Here is a 5,602-nt window from a genome sequence, read left to right as displayed (position 1 = left end):
GGATGACTGTGACATCATAAAATGAATTTGGTGATGTTTCTCTATTTCTGTTCTGTGGAATAATTTGCAGAGTATTATCATTAGGTTTTTGGTTGGTTTATTTATTTATTTATTTATTTATTTATTTATTTAATGTCTGGTAGAATTCAGTGCTAAAACTGTCTGTCTGGCCCTGAGTCTGTCTGGTTGGTTGATTTGGTTTGGCTTGGTTTGGTTTTGGCTTTTGGTTGGGAGACTTTTAATAACTGTTCTATTTCTATAGAGGCTACAGGTCTATTTAAATTATTTATCTGATCTTAAGTTCACTTTGGTAAATGGTAACTATCAAGAAAGTTGTCCATTTCTTTTAGTTTTTCTAATTTTGTAGAATATAGGGTTTTAAAGTATGCCCTAATGATCTTTGGATTTCCTCAGTGTCTGCTGGTATGCCCCCATTTGTTTGACTTTTTAAATTTTGATATTCTCTTTCTTTCTTTTGTTAGTTTGGATAGGGTTTGTCTAGTTGATTTTCTCAAAAGAATCAACTCTTTGTTTTATTGATTCTTTGCATCATTCTCTTTGTTTCTATTTTATTGATTTCAGTCCTCTGATTATATCCTGCCATCTAGTCCTCTTTGGTATGTTTACTTTTTTGTTGTTCTAGAACTTTCAAGTGTGATGGTTAAGTTGCTACTATCAGATATCTCCAATTTCCTTGTGAAGGTACTTAGTGTTATGAACTCTTCTTTTAGAACTGCCTTCATTATGTCTCATAAATTGGGTATCTTTGATGCTGGGGTATGTTTCATGTGTATAGAAGAAGAATGATCCTGTCTTTGTATCCATTATGTTAGCCTGTGTCTTTCTACTGGGGAATTGAGTCCATCGATATTGAGATATATTAATGACCAACAAATGTTAACTCCTGATTTTCTTGGGGGCGGGGGAGGTTGTGGTAGTGGTGGTAGAGTCGGGGAGGTTATGTGCGTGTGGGTGTGGGTGTGGTTTCCCTCCTTTGGGTTTTGATGGTGTGAGATTATTTTATTATCTTTGTTTTCGTGGATGTTGTTAACTTCTTTGGGTTGGAGTTTTCCTTCTAGTACCTTCTATAAAGCTGGATCTGTAGTTAGTTGGTGCTTATATTTGACTTGTTCATGAAATATCTTGTTTTCTCCATCTACAGTGATTGAAACCTTTGCTGAGTTTAGTAGTCTGTGCTGGCAACCATGCTCTCTTAGAGTCTGCATGACATCTGTCCAGTCCCTTCTAGCATTTAGAGTCTCTGTTGAGAAGTCAGGTATAATTATAATAGGTCTGCCTTTATATGCTACCTAGCTTATCCCCTGGCAGCTTTTAATATTCTTTCTTTGTTCTGTATGTTTAGTGGTTTGATTATTATCTGGCACAGGAAATTTCTTTCTAGTCCAATTTATTGGAAGTTGTATAAGCTTCTTGTACCTCTAGAAGCGATTCCATTTTTAGATTAGAAAAGTCTTCTTCTATGATTTTTGTTAATTATAGTTTCTGTGTTTTTTACTGGTGTGGGCTGTCTCTGAGCATCAGAAGACCACCAGAGTTGGGGGTGGGCACAAATCTGCAGGAGGGGACAGCAGTGAGGGGGAATGAGGAAGGGCAGTGGATTGGATATTTGGGAACCGAATCTAGGGAGTACCAGTCTCATCTGGCAAGGTCATTCACCTCATATTGTACAATTTTAACTCAATATATCAAGGTTGTATAAGTCAAAATTCCAAAATAATACAATTTAAAATGAATTTAAATTTGAATATTTATATTTCCTTGTACATTTTGAACTTGAAATTGGTTTAAAATAATGGACATGATCATCCAGTTTGAATCCATCAGCATAGTGTTGGGATTTTTCTCTTCTGTTAGAAACTCTGGGATAGAAACAAAGAAAATGAGAGAATTGTAAATTCCTTCTTTAGCTATTTTTAAAGCACTGTTAAAAAGAACTCACATAAGCTGGGTGTGGTGGAACATGCCTTTGTAAGTGGACCTCTTACTTTGAGGCCAACTTGGTTCGTTTCAAGACAACAGGACTACTAGACAGAGAAACCATGTCTCAGAAAAAGCAAACAAAGATATGAACAAAACAAAGACAAATAAACAAAAAGAAAAACAAGAAAAAACTCACATAAACACACCAAAATATAATGGTGAAATATAACAATTATTAATAGCTATAGTATAAAAATTACAAGAATGTGTGTGTCAAATGGCAGGCCATTCCCCTGGGAAACATAAATCGAAAAGAAATAAACCTTAATAAATAATTTTGTAAATCTGTAAAAATTCAAATACAATTATATATACTATGTATAAGCATCTTTATAATTGTGTGTATATATGTACTATATTATATATATACTTGTATATATACATAGTATATATACAACTAAATATACTAAGAATATAGAGGAGGGGAAAAGATCAAGTCATTCATATGCAGGGGAAATCAGTATGGGCTCAAACATAGCTGTAATAACATTCAACATTTAGGGAAGAAATCATAAAAACTATAGCCTAAGAGTATAAACAACCAATATCTAAATGTAAAGAAAACATTCAACCAACTTTTAGCTTGGGCAAAATCCCATTCTTCATCCTATTCAGTGTGAAGGGGAGTTTTGTCTTGAAACTAATAAAATAGACAGATTCCTGACAGGTAGACAGATAGAGAAGTAAGGCCTAGATAGATGGATGAATATAATATACTTCTGGCTTCTTCACCCTTTGATCTAAGACAAAGACTTGGCAATTTTTCTCTCTCCAGTAGTCCCGCACACACTCCTGCCCTTGTCCAAGCCACCAGTCCAGGCTGGTCATGTAATCTAAAGTCAGATCTGGAGCATTCTATTCGAAGGTATGAACTTACCACCTTCTTTTTCTTTGTGTAAACTGACCCATCCTAAACTACATAAACGGACCAGTCCTCATACATCAATGACAGGAGTTAATCTAATCAGGACCCCAGGACAATAGCAGAGGAAAGTAAGCTGATGTAATACTCTCCATTCTTCTTAGACCTTCTACCACTCATTCAAAGGGCCTTAGTTTAGATACCTCTAGTGCTGTGGAAGAATATACTTATCATCTTTATGACTTCATCTTCAGTTCATGACTTCAGAATTCCATGCATCATCTATATAGTTCTTTCTGTTCAGAATTCACCTTTTGTGAGCCCTACTGAGTGAGGTAGGGCTCACACACACACACACACACACACACACACACACACACACACACACCTGTGCATATCTAAATACTTGGCGTTGGATAACACCCATGCATCTGTGGACTGATATGCTCTCTCCTGTCTAAGGGTCTGCCAGTCTGTCATGGTGTCTAAACTCCAAAGAGGAAAGAAACCACCTCATGGTTCAGTATCACATCAGGAAACATTTTCAAAGGAAAGAGCCTGTGCTTGTCTTATAACTGAGCATAATACCACATTGAGTTTACCTGTGGTTCTCCTTAACCACTGTGAATGATAACTCTATTCTTCCTTGTGTTCAGACCAAAACTCTGTAGTCACCTTACTCTACTTTCTTTATCTAGCAAAGATAATGCAAGTGACCATTAAAGCCTGTTGCATCCAGACTTTTACCAGCCCTCATTATCTTCACCGCTAGCATCCTGTCTAAGGCACCTCCATCAGCACTTGAATCGCTACCATGGCTTTCCAGCAGCCCCTTTGCTTATGTTCTTCCCTTCTTTCCCTCGCTTGTTCTTAGTACAGGACCCAGAGTCACATTGCTTCACTCTTCAGATTCCTTAACACACATTCCCACTTTATTCTTTTTTTTTTTTCTCGAGACAGTGTTTTTCTGTATACCCCTGGCTGTCCTGGAACTCACTTTGTAGACCAGGCTGGCCTAGAACTCAGAAATCCACCTACCTCTGCCTCCCAAGTGCTGGATTAAAGGCATGCTCCACCACCGCCCGGCACTTTATTCTATTTTTAACTTGTGAAAATGTTAAGCATGGCTTAAACAAGGGTGAAGTGTGCAACCAATCACAATTCTCTAAAACAGCAATCTACAATTACTTTCATCTGCACACTTCATGTAAACAAAAAACAATTCTCCTGATTATCAAGAGGGACTAGAAAGTTGGTTCAGTAGTTAGGAGCACTTGCTTTTGCAGAGGACTCCTGCTTGATAATCACACTCACATGGTAACTCACAACTGCCTGTAACCCCAGTCCCAAGGGATTTAAACTGCTCTTCTGTGATCCATATACACCGGGCATGAACATGGCACACAGACATAACACACTCAAAATATAGATGTACACATACCCCAAAAATAAAATGAACAAAATTTTAAAACAAACATTTTTTTTTGTACTTACTGAGATTGAAGGCTTGGGGGACTATAGTGGACAATACTGACAGAATTATACTAGTCAGAGCTCTGTAAAGAAAGAGAAGCGACATTCTTTATAGGGATTTATTATGTTGATTTACATAGTCAGAGGCTGGCAAGCCTGGCGAGCCACAGCCTGGAAAGTCTGGGAATCCTGTGGCTTCCCAGTCCAAGAAGTAGGAAGCCTGAGAATGGGTAAGAAAATGGTGCAGCCCAGGCTGGGACTGAAGCCTAGGAGTTCCCAGGAATGTTGGCAGTGTGAGCTCCATTTGAAAACTAGGAGGATAGAGCCTACTCTCCTGGGACAACACAGCAAAAGCAGAAACCTGCCCCCTCTGGAAGGACAGGCCACTGTGCCTTCACTTCTTTTTCTATTCTGTGGGCTCCACATACAGAGAGCCATGCTCTTCTCACTGCATGGCTGGGTCTCAGTGTCCAGATGCTCACAGACACACCTAAGACTGCGTTTTACCCATTTTCTAGGCTTCTCCCAATCCACTCACATTGACAACAGAGCTTAACTATTGTACCTTTTCATTATTTAATTGGAAATTTTCTCCTAAGAAGACTGTCATTTTGTTCTGAAATATGAAAGACCACTATAAGCAACAAAAATTTGAAACAACTGAACCATGCTTGCCTTGGTGCTCGAGGGGTTCTTCTCATGGTATGACTCTGACTAGAAAGAAGAAACTCTTTCTTTACCAGAATAACTTCCTTTCCTCTGTGTTGACTGTACAACCTAATGATTGCTAACAGCATCAAGAACAGAGTATTCTAAATTTTGAATGAGCTGTTGCCTTGCACTTTCTCTTATATTTATTTTAATATATCCCATTTCATTTTGATGATATAGAAAACTGAGTGCTATTTCTTGGCCAGCCACCTCATTTGACATTTCTTCCTTTTACCTTCCCAAGGAAACAGCTTACAATCAGAAAAGAAATCAAATAAAAATTTCAGGATCTCTCCTATAACTAAACTATTTTTATATTGTTTTTTCATCTAATGAAAGTGGGATGTGTTGACTGACATGGTCTTTCTACTGTCCTCAACTCCACTAACCTCTACAGAGGCTTCCTCTGGTCTTGGGGCCCTAACTGACCTTATTTCTGCTTAGGAAACTTGAGCTTGTAACTTTCTTCTCTGCCCCTTTGAGACGCAGATGTAAATGTTTTAAAAGTATATTGGAGCTGGAGGATAACTGAACATACACACATACATGCATGCA

At 38.0% G+C, this 5,602-nt stretch overlaps 1 long non-coding RNA gene across 1 annotated transcript; it reads right to left on the bottom strand.

Annotated features, from left to right (window-relative positions):
* Nucleotides 1-1,750: 1,750 nt before the first annotated feature.
* Nucleotides 1,751-3,042, bottom strand: LOC116097388. Its single transcript, XR_004121396.1, has 2 exons — nt 2,879-3,042; nt 1,751-1,880 (listed from the first exon to the last, which is right to left on the bottom strand). It is a non-coding gene; the product is annotated as an uncharacterized LOC116097388 (long non-coding RNA).
* Nucleotides 3,043-5,602: the final 2,560 nt, after the last annotated feature.

This window comes from Mastomys coucha, unplaced genomic scaffold (assembly GCF_008632895.1).
Source record: "Mastomys coucha isolate ucsf_1 unplaced genomic scaffold, UCSF_Mcou_1 pScaffold19, whole genome shotgun sequence".
Taxonomy (NCBI): Eukaryota; Metazoa; Chordata; class Mammalia; order Rodentia; family Muridae; genus Mastomys; species Mastomys coucha.
The sequence above is the reverse complement of the archived record's forward strand: the minus strand, read 5'-3'. Positions and strand labels throughout refer to the sequence as shown.